This window comes from Orcinus orca, chromosome 17 (assembly GCF_937001465.1).
Source record: "Orcinus orca chromosome 17, mOrcOrc1.1, whole genome shotgun sequence".
In the NCBI taxonomy this organism is placed as follows: domain Eukaryota; kingdom Metazoa; phylum Chordata; class Mammalia; order Artiodactyla; family Delphinidae; genus Orcinus; species Orcinus orca.
This window is the reverse complement of record NC_064575.1, coordinates 20,084,617-20,102,968: the sequence shown is the minus strand read 5'-3', so window position 1 is coordinate 20,102,968 and position 18,352 is coordinate 20,084,617. Positions and strand designations below refer to the sequence as shown.

At 37.2% G+C, this 18,352-nt stretch overlaps 1 long non-coding RNA gene across 1 annotated transcript in view; it reads left to right on the top strand.

Annotated features, from left to right (window-relative positions):
* LOC125961650 (uncharacterized) overlaps window positions 1-5,064 on the top strand; it is a 109,621-nt gene extending 104,557 nt beyond the window's left edge. The window contains exon 3 of the long non-coding RNA XR_007472625.1: window positions 4,759-5,064. This is a non-coding gene — a long non-coding RNA (uncharacterized LOC125961650). The remainder of the gene's footprint in view (window positions 1-4,758) is intronic.
* Window positions 5,065-18,352: the final 13,288 nt, after the last annotated feature.

The following is an 18,352-nucleotide window of genomic DNA, read 5'->3' as shown; positions in this document are numbered from 1 at the left end:
ATGAATAAGCTTAATGCGCTGTCCTCGTTTCCCTGCTTTTCTCTCTACACTCTTTCCTGGAAAATTTCATTTAAATCTCATGTATTTAACTATCACTCTGCTACAGGTAACTCTCAAAGTGACAGTCCATTTCTGATCTGGCCCCCAGACTGCATTCCTGATAACTCACCAAAATGAAACTCATAATAAATAATAATAATAATAAAATAATAAATAAAATAAAAATAAAATAATAATTAATAATAAAAAACCAAAAATATAAAAATATAAATAATAATAAATATTATTATTAATAACTAATATTAATAATAATAATAAACCAAAATAAACTAATAATAGGGACTAATATTTGTTCAGTGCTGGTAGAGTTTACAAATTACTCTTGCATAACTTCCCTTAAGGACACGATGAGATTTATTTGCACACAGGATGATTTACACGTCCCTCCTGCAATGTGCTAATCTAATTTATCTCTTAATTGTAAACTCCAATAACTTCTCAAATTGTTACCTTATTTACTTCTCTGCAGTGGTCCACACACTTGAGGGCACTTCTGGTAGCATCTTTTCACTTTAGTATATAAAACATCACTTTTTCATCACTTTCTAACTATTCTATTAAGTTTATTTTAATCCCTTTTCTTCTTTTATTTTTCCCTTAAAAATTAGATTCCTCCAGAATTCCATCTTCAACCACTTTCTGATTGGAGGCAGTCTCTCAGGGTGTCCCCATCTTGCTCAGAAACCTATCCTGAACCCCAGGCCCCTATATTCCACTGCCTAGTAGGCATCTCCACCTGAATATACCAGAGGCATCTTAAACAAAATACGTCCAAATTTCAACATCACAGCTTTGTTCTTCCTTCAGTTCCAAAGTGAATTTGATTGCAAGCTCTGATATAAAAGTAGTAGTAGGGTTCTCTGTCCTACCTCATATAACAAGGTCACCTTCCCACAGTCATTCAAGTCAAAAATCCCAAATTCATTTTGGACTCATTCTTAAAACCTCACATCAAATATTTCAGAGTTCCTGGATATTTCAAAATCTTATTTCCACAGCATCATTGCTGTTTGATCTCTCATACTTCTTTCTACTCATCCTGACTTATTCATCTCAGGCAAAAGTATTTTACTGTAAACAACCTTCAAAATCTCAGTTTTTCTTCAGTTCAAGTTACGTGTTCATCACAGGACACCTTTGGCTCTTAGCTCTGGGACTGATTGCTGACATTGAGGCCCGAGAGAGAACGAGGGCAGAATTATGTTACATGCTTTTAAAAGTTTTGCACAGAAGTGGCTAATGTTCCCTTTGCTTACATCTCATTGGCCAAAGAAAATCACAAGGCCCAGATTTACATTAATTAGTCAAGAACTATAATTTTCCCTCCGGGACAGACCTGGAAGGAGTACATTTGGTAGAGATGCAACCAGTAGGAAAAGGCAGGGAATATTTTGAACAAATACTACAATATTCTTTACACTCTAAAAAGATTCTAATGATCCTGTTCTTTATTTACTTGTAATTCTTTCGACTATTTAAGGTGATCTCATCCACACCCATGTCTTCAACAATCACTTACACATTGATGGCAGTCACATCTGTGTCTCTAGGCCAGATACCTCATCCAAGCTTTGGACTTCTATCCCAAATACTATTAGCAAGGTCTATGTAGATTTGCCATAAGCAATTCAATTTCAGTAAATCTCCAACTGAATATACATTCTTTCTCCCAATCTGTTTTACATTTGCTCTTACATTTCTTATTTTGATCAACATTATGTTAAAGCACATGCCACGTGATATCGTAATCGTGTTGTATATTAAACTATTTTCCGCCAACCAACACCCACTCCCACAAGATAGCGAGCTCCTGGAGATTAGGACCGCGTTTTAATTTTTCTACCCCAGTAGAATAATACTTTATGTCTGGTTCCTAACAGACGGCTGGTAAATGCTGCTCTGTTGAAGAAATGAACGAGCAAGCACCCTGCTAAGCTGTGTTTCTAGTTGCCCTCCCTCAGTTCCTTCTCTACAGTGGCGTTCTATTTCTTGTCTGAAATTCAGAACACATTTAATGTTTCCTACTAAATGGTGAAGAGCCGACTCCTTTGCATGGTAAAGGGATCTCACAGGCTGGGCTTCCCCTTTTGGTGTCATTTCCCACCACTTGTCTCATCTACTGTGGTCCCCATCCACCTACTTGTATTTCCCGAGTATGCTGTTTCTCTGCATCTTCCTACTTCCTTTACCTAAAGTGACTTAAACTCACCCCTCCTCACCATCTCTATTTTTTCCTCCTGCCCCAATTCTAAGCACCTTCAGAGTCAAATGCCAAGTTACTTAAGAAAAAAATTCTTCCTGACTGGTTTTCCTTACGGCTCTGACAAAATTAATTTTAGTTTCCTTTCACATTTCCCATTTTATTATACAGTTACACCTATTTTTAAGACTTGTTAAAAATTATATTTTACTTTTTTATTATATGGTTTTATTATATGGTTACACCTATTTTTAAGACTTGTTACATAGTCACAATTATTCAGTTGCAGGTGTCTCTCAATAGAGAAGAAATATATATGTGTATGTATATATACACATATATATGTTTTTCTCAAATGTCTCAGCGTCTTCAGATTTCATCAATACAAAATGAACAAAGTATAAGAATTAAGTTGTCAATTTCATGCTCAGGATTTCTGGGAGATACACCCACCAATCAATACATGGCATCAGAGGAATTTTACTCTGTGTTCCAATTAAGCTTGTCAGGAGCAACTGGCATGAACTTCAACTCCCTGTTGAAGTTAAGCACACGTTGGGTGGGGATGGGGTCTGCAGGCTGTTGGTTCGGTGCGGGGCGCCCATCCATGCTCGGGCTTCAGGAAGGCCAGTGCTGGGGGTTCCTCCTCACTGGTGGTCAACTTCCCAAAGCCCTTGGCTGTGGCGGCTCCACCCACCTATTTCTAGCAGGATCCATGCCTCAGGGTCCACGAGAACCCTCTTGCTGCTCTTGGCCAGCTGTGACCCAGAGATGTCTCTGACCACCCACATCTCCATCTTCTCCAACCTGAAGTTCTCCTTGGCTGACAGCTGAGGACTGTAGTACAGGCTGTGCACGGGCTTGACCTTGCTGGGTCCTTTCCCCAAACCAGCATCTGGAGTTTTGGGAACCAGGGCTTATTCATCTTTATCGTCAACCCCATTAAGTGCTTGGCTTATAGGTTAGTGAGAAGAAAACAGATGACTGATTGCCTAATGAATGAAAAGGCTAGTGTGATGATGGCATGGCCTCCCTTCTCTGAACCCATATGAAAGAGGAGCCAGAGAGAGAGGGAGGGGAGGTCTGGTAGGTAGTGTTCAGGAAGCTTACACCAAGCGGTCTTTATCATTTTTGATAATCAGGGAATCGGAAAGAGTTGGGGAGCTGAGAACAATGCTGAAAGTTTAAAACAGATAAAGCATAATAAGTGTTCCCTGCAATGGAAGTCTGCTAAAAAGCAATTGATCAGTGAAAATTAGGTGTTAGGAATTTAGGATTGGGAAAGTTCCAATCCTCGTGGTTCTGGACATTTTCAGTAATGCACTTCTGCCTGAACACAGATTAAAGAAATAAGATAATGGTAGTGATCACGATTTGGGTATTGGTAAATTATACATATCTGGGGACTAGTAAATTAAAGCTGGAGCTCAAAAGAGCCTTCAAGATGAGACATGTGGGAACAGAACAAGGTGTGTCTTTCTGAAAGCCAATTGTGAGACTTTGTCTAAAAATCTCCCCTTCCAAGTAGACTATATGTTAATATGAAGTCAATCATACCTTCTGAGCATCACTACTGATGTTCATTCATAAAAGTCTCACTCATGCCGATAGGCACCAGGTCATTCTGTTCCATATCTCCATATAAATGTGTCTGAGTATAGAGTTATACAGTTTTGATCCCCTAAGGCAAACAAACCTCCTTTGAAGTTTTCTTAAAGTAATTTCTGCTATTGCTATAATTGTCCTTTTAATTCACATTCAGTAACTTATTTGCATATAAAAATTGCCGATGTCTGACAACAATTCCAAATACTTACAAAGTATAATAATGAAGATCAATTTTAGATTTAAAAACAATTTAAATTTCGTGAATAGATTCAGGTAGCAATTATAACGTGAAACGGCATCAATTAAAATACTTAGCATTGGTTAATAATCAATATATATTATGATATGAAAGTGCTGTAATTTCCAGAGTAGCACTGACATTCAGATAGAAGGCTAGTCTGTAAAGCAATTATAAAAAGCACCGTGGGGGCTTCCCTGGTGGCGCAGTGGTTGAGAGTCCGCCTGCCGATGCAGGGGACACGGGTTCGTGCCCCGGTCCGGGAAGATCCCACACGCTGCGGAGCGGCTGGGCCCGTGAGCCATGGCCGCTGAGCCTGCGCGTCCGGAGCCTGTGCTCTGCAACGGGAAAGGCCACAGCAGTGAGAGGACCGCGTACCACAAAAAAACCCCAAAAAACCAAAACAAAAACACCATGGGACTTCAAATAATTCTGTTATGGAAGAAAATTTTTATACTGGGTACAATGTTTGAAATTATACCTAGTTTGCAGTAATAAGAAACAAAACAATGGTGGATCCCAGTTTCCCTGACATGACATAGAAAGTTAAAACAAACAAAACAAAGTAAGACAAACCTAGAATTTAGTAGGGTAAATGATGAATTGTTATTTTTGTTACCAATAATTTTCTTTTTTCAAAATTCATATGTAGGGGCTTCCCTGGTGGCGCAGTGGTTGAGAATCTGCCTGCCAATGCAGGGGACACGGGTTCAAGCCCTGGTCTGGGAAGATCCCACATGCCGCGGAGCAACTGGGCCCGTGAGCCACAACTACTGAGCCTGCGCGTCTGGAGCCTAAGCTCCGCAACAAGAGAGGCCACGATAGTGAGAGACCCGTGCACCGCGATGAAGAGTAGCCCCAGCTTGCTGCAACTAGAGAAAGCCCTTGCACAGAAACGAAGACCCAACACAGCCATAAATTAAAAAAAAATAATAATAATTAATTTAAAAAAATTCTTATGTAATGTGGTATATATAATTTGGAGATGTAGTTTGGGGGAGAATTTCCTGAGGAAGTCGTGAGGAAGGGAGAGAGGGTGATTAGTCAGTTGGGTTAAGTTAGTACTGGGAAAGCAATCAGAAGCGGAGATGGTTTTATAAAATAGATAACTAATAAGGACTTACTGTATGGCACAGGGAGCTCTACTCAACACTCTGTAATGGCCTATATGGGAAAAGAATCTAAAAAGGAGGAGATATATGTATATATAACTTATTCTCTTTGCTGTACACATTAAACTAACACAGCATTGTAAATCAACTATACTCCAATAAAAAAATTTAAAAAAAGTATTAGCAGAGGGAAAACTTGATCAAGAAATAGAAATAAATAGGATGACGAAGAAAAAACTAAGAAGTGGAGATGGTTTGTGTCATGGCTCCTTACCTACCATGGGACATTGCTTAGCCCACCGCAGAACTCCTTTCTGTAAATCCCCATTCCTTCATCCCACCCCAACACAAAGAAAGGACACAAAATTGGAGCATCAGTTATTTTTATAATAGGGAATTAGTATTATATGACAGAAATAATATTTGTGGATTTGAATTGCTATGGCAGAGATTTTGATGTAACTAGATCAAAGAAGTATTAAAATTTTTTTCCCATATTATCCAATAGCAAATGAGGTTTACTTCAAATAAAAAAAAGATGCTAGCAGATTCATTTAATTTTTCTTTCTCCTTTTCCTACACCTTTATTCTCAAAAAAATCATAAATTAAAAGGTCTCTTCACATGAATCTAAATTTAATAAGCCAGGAAAAACCTAAGGCTCTTGAAATTAAAACAAATAAAAAAACTTATGAAATCATAAAGGTTTTCCTTAAAATAGTCTTGTATTAAAAGCATAATTTATAATTTGGAAAATTACAAAGAACTTATGAATTAATTTTATTTGCTGTGGGCATTTGATGTGGTCAGCTCTTAGGCAGAGACATGCTTTCCATACAAACAAATACACAGAAGATCTAACTGCACATTCTTTTTCATTTTGATTTCAGCTAGTTCTTTTACTGCTACTTATAGTAGTTTTTTTTTTTTCTTTACCTGATGTGAACCTTCTATTTTCAGATTAAGGAAATATTCATAAGTTTATGAATTGGTCCTCTGTCATGAACATATATAGGGAGAGTAGGAAACATGTATTTCATAAACCTAAACTCATCAATTGAAAATTGAGAATTCTTCAAGAAATTTTGGGAAACCTGGTGAAAAGTAGCATATTGACTATAGTATTATTTAGGGTAAGTAGGCCAAAGTGCTGGAACAAATGGATGCAAAATGGATAATGGCTCAGATACAGTGAAGTATCTCACTGTCTCTTGCAGGACAGTCGTCACTGGGGCTCTTCTCTGCATGATGAATCAAGGCTGGACTCTTACCTCTGTGCCTCTGTCACCACTTGGATTCTTATCATCATCTGCTTCCTGATGGAAACAGGAGAAAGAGAGTTTGGGAGACAAACCTACTTTTTATACACTGTGTCCAGAGGTAGGATGCAGCCTTCTGTTCACTTTCCAAAGGCACGAAATAAGTCATGTAGCCATGCCTCTCTGCAAGGGACCTGAGGACTATAGTCCTTGGTGAGGCAGCTGCTTTCCAGCTACAAGTATTCATGTACTATGGATGGAAGAAGAGATTTGGGGGAACAGCTAGCATTCTGCCATAAATATCTACTTCTGCATTCAGCCTCTGCTCTGAAAATGTAATGATCTTAATTTGGCAGATTGTTTAATCTCAGTGCTTAAATTTCTATATGTGGGTCATATTTTCATCACTTGCAAATCTTCCATAGTTATAGTGGTTATATCCCATCAATAAATAACAACTAGATTTGACATAGTTAGGGATCATAGTTGATTTCAATAAGCAATTATTTAACTTCTCCTTGGGAATAAAATAGTGATTCAGATGAACTTGTATATATTTAACACTTTTCTGGACACTGATATACAGTAGTGAACAAGAGATATAAAGCTTATATTCTGGTGGGGAGACCACCAATGAAACACATATGAAAATATGGAAATATAAAGAAGCGAATGCCCAGATAGTGATAAGTGCCATGAAAGAGAGAGTGAATGGGAAAGGCAGGCAACGTTAGAGAGCTGGTCAGAGAGACGTCCTGAAAAGGTGGCAGTTACAAGATGATGTGAATGATAAGGTGTCAGCTACGCAAATATTCAGGTGGAAATTTTCAAGGTAATGAGGATGGCAAGTGTAAAGAAGGCAAATAACGTCAAGTTGGGAGCATTTATCACAGGTGTCAATGGACAGTGGGTTGAAGAACAGTGATCCAGGGGTATGAGAGGGAGTCAGAAGGACTGTTTGTAGTCCTGAATAAATTCTATTTACTCTGTTTAGAATAAGAAACCACTGAAAGGTTTTAAGCAACATTAAATTGTTGCCACATACAGACTTATAGGGAGATGTGAGACTAGATGTAACTAGAAAAATTCATGGATGTATTAGGATATACACCTAACCCATACTTGAGAAAGACTTGCTCGAGGAGGCGATATATGAGTTTGAGTTTTGAAGGATTAACTATCGTTGGATAATTCAGGTGGGTAAACTGGCTGAAGAAGCAGAGCAGAAGGCAGCAAAGATAGTGTAAAAAATTATCAGTCATTCTGGGGCAGAAGATGAGTTCCAGGAGTATAACCAGAAGTACAGTCATGAGGAGTCTTGTGTATCATACAAAGATATTTGGACTTTATCTTCAAAACAATAGAACATTGGAAGGACCCAAGTACGGGTATAGCATGATTAAATTTCCTTTTAATTTATTTTATTATTATTTTTTATTTTACTTTATTATTTTTTTTTAGGGTTGGTATAAATCACTCTTTTGTTTTTGTTTTTTTTGCGGAACATGGGCCTCTCACTGCTGTGGCCTCTCCCGTTGCGGAGCACAGGCTCCGGACACACAGGCTCAGCAGCCATGGCTCACGGGCCCAGCCGCTCCGCGGCATGTGGGATCTTCCCGGACCTGGGCATGAACCCGTGTCCCCTGCATCAGCAAGCGATCCCTCAACCACTGCGGCACCCGGGAAGCCCCATTCTTTTTTTTTTTTTTTTTTAACATCTTTATTGTATTATAATTGCTTTACAATGGTGTGTTAGTTTTTGCTTTATAACAAAGTGAATCAGCTATATATATACATATATCTCCATATCTCCTCCCTCTTGCGTCTCCCTCCCTCCCTCCCTATCCCAACCCTGTAGGTGGTCACAGAGCACCGAGCTGATCTCCCTGCGCTAAACTGAAGCATAGATGATTTACGATGTTGTGTTAGTTTCTGTTGTTCAGCAAAGTGATTCAGTTATATACATGTATGTCTATATTCTCTTTCAGATCCTTTTCCATTATAGTTTATTACAAGATATTAAATATAGTGCCCTGTGCTATACAGTAGATCCTTGTTGGTTATCTCTTTTATATATAGTAATTTGTATCTACTAATCCCAAACTCCTACAAATTTGCGTTTTAGAGTGAGCCTTCCTGATAGCCTGGGGAGGATGGATTGAGTGTGATTGGCATGGAGAGTAGTTGTCTGCCTGAAAAGAGACAAGCGCTTAAAGCCATAAGCTAAGGCCATGGCTGTATAGTAGAAATATTAAACATCAGTGGAGAGAAACAGGAGATGCAGATGTCTAGAATATTTCCCAGTTTTCTGGTGGTTGTTGGCATTTTCCAAGATAGAGAATACAGGAAAAGAAGGAAACATGAGTTGGATGAGGAGAGAAAGAGGCTATAAAAAGGGTAAACGGCTTACAGTATGAAAGAGAAGTCTCATTTTTAATAAAAAATAAATTTCTAAGAGTGAATAATAGTATGGTAGTTGGAAAGTCGTGCACACTAAAAGCTATTGAATTGTTTCTATCAACTTGGAATCTAAATATCTAAATAGTATAGTGTCAGGTACTTATAGTTATTGTATTTATTAAAAAAGCGATTATATCTCATTAACAACATTTACAGAGCTGGATATGAGGGTATTTTAATCAATAAACTGTTGGCAAAGATTATACCTATTTGTTCAATATTATAATATTAACTTATTTTATTTATAATCACATAGAAAATAGCTAGCATGTATTGAACGCATGACCTGTCAGACACTGTGCTAAGTAATTTACTTATATTATCTCATTTTATCTTAATCTTGATGTAAGAACAAATATTATCCCCATCTATCATATAATGAAGCTGAAGTTCAGAGAGGTTGTGTAATTTGCCCTTGATCACCAGTTAGTAAATGGCAGGGGCAGGAATCCTATCCTTATGGTGAACTACAACACAGCACAACCTCTATCACATTGTTGTCAATGTAACGTAGTGATTCATTGAGCTGTCTTCTTGGGGCCTCTTATCATATGACAGGATGATTTAAGGCAAGCTATTAGCTTTGGAATTTAAAAAGTAAACTTGCTTTTTCTTTTTAACCAAATTAGCATTGTTTTAATTAAACACCCTAACAAAACAAAAGTCTTCAGGCCTGGTTTCTCTGGTGGAAAGGGCAAGAGTTTCGAAGTCAGCAGGTCTGGATTCAAATCCTGTTCAGCTCTTATTGACTGGTTTATCTCAAGCAAGTTTCTTTTCCTCTTAGAATTCACATCTACAAAATGAGGGCTCTACCCCACATCAGTACTGGATACAGAGTAGGCCTTCAATAACCATTGTCAATACTTTTATAGATTAAGCACATTAACCATTGAGTTGGAAGCAGAAACATTAAACTGGCACTGTCTTCACCAGAAATGAAGTTAGCATGCTGGTTGCAGAATTTTTCCTTTCCTCTCTGTTTAAATCAAGATAAAGCATTGTCTCTTTTCTGGTCTTGGTAACTTTGCCAGTCTTTTACTTGGTCCTCCTCTCATGCTGTGAAAAACAACTAAATTAATCCAGAGATGATGAACCCAGGCCTTGAGAATCTTGGGGTGCCAGGGACTGGAATACACCATCTGAGTGCATTCATCCCCAGCTCCTTCTTACTTTCCACTTGGCTTTTTGCCCTTCTCTCCCATGTGTTGGCTGTTCTCATTTCCAGATCAGAGTTGACCTTTTTTGTAAGGTTAAAAAAAGCGTTAAAAGCCTCTGCCTTTTTACTGTCATACATTATTAGCTTTCTCATCCCATCAAATAAAAGAGCTGCATTCTCCGTTATCCAGCTCTTGTGACTGATGTATTCAAAGAAGGGCTTTTTCCCCTGCATTCTCCTATAGTTTACACAAAAAAATCTAACATCATGAATTAATTTAACAAACATAGTAAAACAACGCTTTATCTCCATACAGAACTCCCCACCAGCCTACTATAACCAAAAATTAACACAGAGTTGACTTTGAGTCAATTACCCTAAAAATGCCAACATAAACACTAGAGCAGGATCTCTTTCATTGTCAAGTACATACAATTTAAATATTGCAGTGTATGTTGAAGCATTGAGGAACCTACAGATGGCAAAAAAGATATTACCATTGGATAACACATTTTTTAAAACTTTTTTTTTGAGAAAACTGTACATTCACATGCAGTTTTGAGAGAGAATGCAGAGAGAGCCCATATACCCTTTATCTAATTTTCCACAAATATTTTTAAATAAAGTCATTTCTATTTATGTGTGCCACTGTGTAGTACTTTGATAGGTCCAATACACTTGCTCTTGTTTGAAACCTGAAAAGAATTTCTTCAATGTCAATTCAGTCTTTGCCTTCTCAGCAGTCAGCCTCTCCCAAATTTTAGTTTCTTTGTTCTCAGAGAGAATTCTTGGAAAAAAGAATATTAAAAACTTAATATCAAAACACCAGAATTATTTACTATAAATGCAATTTTAAAGTATCTAAAGCAGTTAAAATATTCAAATAAAGTACTTTACCCCCTCTAAAGTATCCATGTTACTTATTATGCAAAACATACAGAAAGTTCTCAAATACCATTGTATCACAATTGATACTCATACTGTAGCTTATTGTATGCATGTGCCTGCATGCGAGTTTGAGTGTGTGTGTGTGTTTGGTTACTTTAATTTGTAGATCATAAATACTGTGTGTGTTTAATGTGGTTGTCTCCGTTATTTTTATTGTGACATTTATTTTATTGAATTTTCTACAGGATTAGAAATCTCTCCATAGATGAAAATCTTTTGAGACAGACAAACTGAATGAAAGTTTTTTCAAGATAGAAGGGTTAAAAATCTCTTCAGAATTCTACAGCGTTTTCCATGATCTAATCATAAAACTAAATTATCATGGTGACAGCCTTCCATATCTGGTTCCTCTGAGTCTCTTTAAATTAATTCAACACCATTACAATTCTGGGAAGCTAGAGGCTGTGACTTAAGAGTCCAATTAAAAACATAACATAATTTAACTATTGATAAAAAGATAATCCTAGAAAGTTCATTTTCATGGGAATTGTTAAAAACTTGATATATTCCACATGGGAATAATAATTTTATTTTACCTCAGGTAAGGAAAATAAATGGAAATAAATTCAATTGTAAGTACAACTAAAAAAATTGCTTCCCAAAATATAAGTTTGGTTACTTAGACTAGTGTTCTTGAGGACTGATAGGAAAAATTCATGCTTTTCTTTCTAACTTAAAAGTAGGAAAACAACAAAACAAACAGTAAGCCCTGACATAACTTTAGCCCTCTGGGTTTAGCAAACCAAAACCACTGAATAGAAACTTCTCAGTTCAGATTGGAAAAAGCTATTAGATCAGTGAACAATGTTAGAGATGAATTTATAGAACACTTGAGTTCTTAGTCGTGTTAATAGTTGAATAGTATGTGCAATAATTTGGTCCAAGTATTAAAAAATGACTCAATTTAACTAAATTAGGCAGACAATAACTCACTTTCAGTTACAACCTTAGTCAAAGCACTAGTTTATAATCTTTATTAACTATTCTTTAAATTCTTAACTAGTGGGGTTACAAATTTCTGTGTTTTAGACAGTAGATGTTGTCAGGAAAGAGCAGCTCTTTCCCATTTTCTCCATTTGACCTGGAGGTGGCTGGCTGCCCTCTGGTCTCTGGCATAAAGACAAAGAAATGGAGAAAGGAGAAAACAGTCATGGGAAGACCCACTAGGCTGAAGGGGAAAACTGTGCCAATGTTTTTTCTATTTAAAAAGTATAACTTTGGGGCTTCCCTGGTGGTGCAGTGGTTGAGAGTCTGCCTGCCTATGCAGGGGACACGGGTTCGTGCCCCGGTCCGGGAAGATCCCACATGCCGCGGAGCGGCTGGGCTCCTGAGCCATGGCCGCTGAGCCTGCACGTCCGGAGCCTGTGCTCCGCAACGGGAGAGGCCACAACAGTGAGAGGCCCGCGTACCGCAAAAAATAAATAAATAAATAAAATAAAAGAAATAAAAAGTATAACTTTTTGTTACTTTTGAATATTTCATGAATAAGCTGTTTGTCCAAAAATAGCATGTAAACAAAAATAATGACTTGCTCAACATTCACAGTTTGTATTAACTTAGACCAATGTTTCTCATTATGATCTGTAAAAAGAGGGTTTGACAAGCAAGTGAATTGTGCCAACACCTGCAATAAGCTGTATCTAGCAACACATGTTTCCAAATATCCATTTTAAGCCTCCCCTTATTTTTATCTCTGCTCTACTCCACTTCAGCACCACCATCCTGATTCACCTCCCATCTTCCTTTTCAAATTGTTAGCTCCAGGACAGCCTGAGTATTGAAGAAACTGATCCAGATACTTAAGCCTATTGGAGTGTCCAGGCTGGTAGGCAAAAGGGCAATACCCTAAAACTAACACAGTTACTGGACTTGGTCTATCAGTCAGTAACAGAGTGCTTTAGAAGGAAGCTCCAGTAGAAACAAAACAAGAAGGCCAGACAGGTAAGCAATTAGCAGCAGAGAAGGTCACAAACAAGGAAGGAAGATTCCAGACACTGGTCTAGTGTAGTGGCAGGGCTCCCAGAGCTGAAATGGAGGTTCACAAGAATAAAGCCATGTCATTCAGGGCCTAGACAGACAGTTGCAGTAAATTCTTCTGTACTAAAGATGGGTGCAGAAGACTATCGGGTTATATGAAACTAGTGCATTTGTGGTGGACTTGAGCACAAGACCCTCTTATCCCAGTGATGCACCTTAAGATGAATACCTTAGAGAATACTCTAGAAGCCCTGAATATTACTCTAGAAGCCCTGAATGTTCTCTAGGGCATTTTTTTGTTGTTGTTGACTTAATGGTAAGGTCAGTGGGTACAGAAGCTGAAACAATAAAAGAAATGTCTACCTCAAATTAGGATTGATCTGAAAACTGGTGCAGAACATTTACTACCATTGAGGGGAAGTATACTTCTTTGTGGAACACAGGATTTGGAAGACGATATTTATTGGGGTGGGAGGAGAGTGAGAGGAAGGCTGACATTCAGGGTTTGCTATGAGAATCCAATGAGGTAATATTTTAGAGGGTTTTGTCAATTATAAATAATTATTTTAATGAGAGTTTATTGATACCTATTGCCTTAATACTTCTACTAACTCTAGTTACTTAGGTCAATGAATTTAATACAAAAAGATACCTTATTGTCAAAGTTACACAAGCTATAGAAGTATCAGTTTAACTTTGATATCCCATCCTTTCCCCCCTTGCACATACTGATCAGAAAATACCAGATCCATTAACACCTTCTTGAAGCTTGTGAAATTGTGTGTTCTGCAGTGTCAATATTTCTTTTAAGGTTTTGCTAATCTTTCTGGAAATTCCCAACACTACTCTTAATTCTCCAGCACTCTTTTTTTTTCATTATGTTCTTTGATTTTTACCTTTCACAACACTGGGCTACTGCATGTTTTTGCTTCTATTCCAAAGTTTGTTTTTTCTGATTCCCTGCACCTGCTGCTGCAAGGATTTTGAATCTTTGCCTGTGTGAATCTTTCCCTCTCACTCCCTGTTCTTTCTCTGGACTCCTTCTTCTGCTCTCACCTTAAATGCAAATCCCATCCTCTCACTTTTAATGGTGTAGCTTTCACCTCCTTTAGTACTACTTCCTGAATCCCAGCTAAAACTACAGCCTGGTATAGAGAATGACTCTGAAATTCTGTTCCAATGTTTGCATGGTAGAGAGAGCAGCTTACCTTTTCTGCAAGCAGGGAATATAGCAGAGGGAAAGCAATGGTTATTGTAATAGTTTGGGTCCCAGAACTCTTTGAGATCTAGTTAAAATTATTATGAACACTCAAGAAAGAAAGTACATATACATACATATTATTTCTCATGTAACTTTAGGAGGTTTACCCCCGAAGCCATGTATGAATCTACTAGTTTTGCCCAAAGGGATTTCTACCTCAGGTTAAGACTTCTTATAGAAAGGAAAAAACATTATGGGTTTTGTAGATAATACAAAATATTATAGGCTTTTGTAGGCCTGAGTGCAAGTCCTGATTTTGACTGTAAATAAACATTTCACTGAGTTGAAGTTTCATCTTCTGTAAGATAAGATGAATGATATTTATTTTCTGAGTTTTTGAGGATTAGAGATAATGTGGTAATATCGTGGCATAAAGAAGTCCTTCAATAAACATTGTATCATTATCAAAAACAATGCACCCCAGTCACTTTCTGATGGAACATGAAGTTCCACATCAAGATAACAGTATTGCATGTGTAGTGAACTAAATTAATATTATATACAAGAAATTGCCTTGCTGTCACCTTTTTCTCTTTATATTTGAACTATGGGCTTTTGCTAATTTTTATTCATCATTACATCAATGCACATATGTGTTGGTTATGTAAATAATATTCAGTGTTGACTCAAGCCTTCTAATAAAGTTTTAAGTTCTTTCTTGCAAAACTGAAGGAGGATTTCTTAACTGAGTCTAAAGCAGCGAATTTCTGCATCTAAACTTTGTTCTTTTAGGCTTTTAACTCTTAATTGCCATTTATACATTAATTGAGAGTCATACAGATTTGGGCTCTAAACTTACAAATTAAGTGTCTTGTGCCAATATTTAAAGTTCAGATATCATTCCTATTCCAATTTACTAAATTGGCATCCCAAAGTGCTCAAGGTTAAGATAACTGCTTACACACATTGTAAAGGTTTATTACATATAGGGAGTGAACGGGCTGAAACTCATCTGGATTAGTGATGCTCAGATCTCAATAATCACGGTAACAGACCCTGATGTGTAAAGATTGTAAGCACACACTTCCTGACCTATGGTGGGAATACAGGAAAAAGAACAGTGAAGTTCATTTTCATCCACTTTGATACACACCCATATACTTCTGAGCTAGGAGGGAAAACAAAATTTTATTTTTAGCTGTTTATGCAGTTGGCGTATTCACTTTACCACTCCTTCACAAGCACCTCTTATAGACCAGTGGCTGTGTTTGACCCTAGAGATATAAAGGTCTATAACACATGGGTATCATCTTCAAAGATGACATGGAGAGCGAGTCCTTGACCTTTGTTTAATGGAAGACTGCAAATCATAGTATTTAAGCATACCGGCTGTACTATCTGACAGGCCCATGTTGGCATCCTGCCGCGGAAACTTACTGTCATGCCCACTTAGCCAAATTACCAAAACCCTCAAGAGGCTCAATGATCTTACCTGTAAAGTGTGGGGATAGTATCTAAATTGCAAGATTGTTACCTGTAAAGTGTGGGGATAGTATCTAAATTGCAAGATTGTTGATCCCTTAATTGGGATTAAGTAGAGGTACTAATGTATGTGGTGTGGTTAGCCAAATGGTTGGCACATACTAGTTACTCAATAAACAATGGTTATATTTATTGCATCCTCACCACCTTAACTCCAGTAACTGACACAGCTTCACAGTGATGCTGTGGTAGTCTGTGGGCTTTATTTTATTTCTAAGTGAGTAGCCCAGGTATGAGCTCTCAGGCATCTGTTAATTGATAAATGCTATTAAAACCCAGCAAACTTATCATGTCAACCAAATGATCAGCTGCTTACAAAGAATCTCATCAGGTATGCTTTACTAGATATTTTCTGTCAGTAATCTAAGTCTGAGGCATTCCAATTAAAAGGATCTATTTTGTATTTTTCAATCCTATATCAAGAATAGGTACTACACAGAGAAAATTCAAACTTAATTTTAAATAAATTCTACACAGTGTTTTGTTATCATAAGCTCTAGAACAAATCTACAGCCTACATTTTATTTGTAAAATGCATTCAACTGTTTCTGTTTCATGAAACTACTGATTTATGCTTATGTATATATATATATATACACATACATGCATACACACATACATAGGTATACATTTATCAATCAAGTGCCAAAAAATCTCAAAAAGATATCTTATTAGATATTAAATATAAAGTTATATTAGTCAATACATCATTTTCTTGGTTAGGCATTAGCACAGCTATGGGGAAAATTGCATAATGTCTGCAAGTTTTTTCTCACTATAGACTTTCTAATGATGGTAAATGAACACAAAATCATCCCAAAACTCAATATGAAAATACTTCTTACTTCAGTTACCTGTCAGGAGCAATAGATCCAAAATGAGAACTCCTGATTTCACAAAATTGTTATTCAAAATAAATTGTCCTATTTTCTGCTGTATTACCTTAATCAAATAATGTTACAAAATATTGTTTCATGATTCAAGGTGCATTATATAAAAATACGTAAAATGTAAGTGACCAATTCCCTGTTTAAACCTTAATATTTGTGTACTTTTTGTGATACCTTGTCCAATAAACCCTTAAGTTCTGGAGTGCGTTGGTAGACACAATTCCATTTTTTTATACAGGTAATGTGATCTTTTAAAAACATTATTATTATAAAACCACAGTGCTTTTCCTTCTTCTGCTGTCGACTCTAAAGTTATTGGTAATTTCTTGACTATTTCCATGACACCTGACAAATATGTCTGAGTATTTCCATAATGTCTATCAGAGTGATATCTAGGTGCTGTCAAAGAAGTATTAAACTAAAACTGTGGTGAATGAAGGATAGAGCAAAGCTCATTTGTTTCCACAACTCTGTTGGAGCTATTCAAGTCGTTATGGGTTAGAGAAAACTGTATAGGGTCAGTGCTTTTAGTTTATAATTGCCGTTTGTCTAGAAAAGCGAGAGGGTTGCTACTTCACTGTTGTGGTTCTAGGGTTTAGAAAGAGTTTTAACATTTGTGAATTTTTTAATTGGTAGTTCAAAATTTGATATTTTAATTTTAAAAATTTCTAACAATTCATTCCCAGGTCTACCTTATGATACACAGGGTTTGCTAATGGAAGGATGGTGATAAAGGCAGGATTCAAATTTAAAATAAAGTCATGTTAATGAAGAAAGTTTAATAAACTGGATTGTCTAGTCTAGGCATATAAATATTAAAAATTTTAAGAAAACAATAATAGTTGCTAAGCCTATAAATATTTATTTATTTGGAATTGTTCTGGGGCTGTAAGCTTAAGCTACCTTTGAATTTGTTTAAGCCCACTCTGCAGCATGCTTACCATAGTATGACAGAGGCGGAAAATATCAAGTAAAATTGGACTTACAGTTTACATTAGCATGAGGAAGTTGAGTTTGATATAAAACAGAACTTCTAGTAGTGAAGTTTATTAAGAATTAAAAAGTATTGGCAAAGGATAAGGGAAAGTCCAGGGCTGAAAAGGTAGGAACTTAGCATTTAAGGTTGGGGAGAGAAAGAGCTAGTGAAGGAGACCAAAGAATTGCTTACGAGGGTGGTGAATACCAGGAGTTTTGGGGGTTCATGGAAGCCAAGAGAAGAAAATATTTTTTTTATTATTATTTTTAATTTTTTTTTGGCTGTGTTGGATCTTTGTTGCTGTGTGCAGGCTTTCTCTAGTTGTGGTGTGCGGGCTTCTCATTGCGGTGGCTTCTCCTGTTGCAGAGCACAGGCTCTAGGCACCCAGGCTTCAGCAGTTGTGGCTCACGGGCTCTAGAGCACAGGCTCAGTAGTTGTGGCGCACGGGCTTAGCTGCTCCACGGCATGTGGGATCTTCCCGGACCCGGGCTCGAACCCGTGTCCCCTGCATTGACAGGCAGATTCTTAACCACTGCGCCACCAGGGAAGCCCAAAAGTATTTTTTAAATGAGGGGAAAATCAGTGTAGTCAGATTGAATAAGATGAGAACCAAAAAGCTATTGGATCTGACAATTTGAAAGTGATGGAAAATCTTGATAAATGTCGTTTCATTGAAGCCGGGGGCAAATAAATTAGATATAGGAAGTAAAAATAGTTAAGATATAG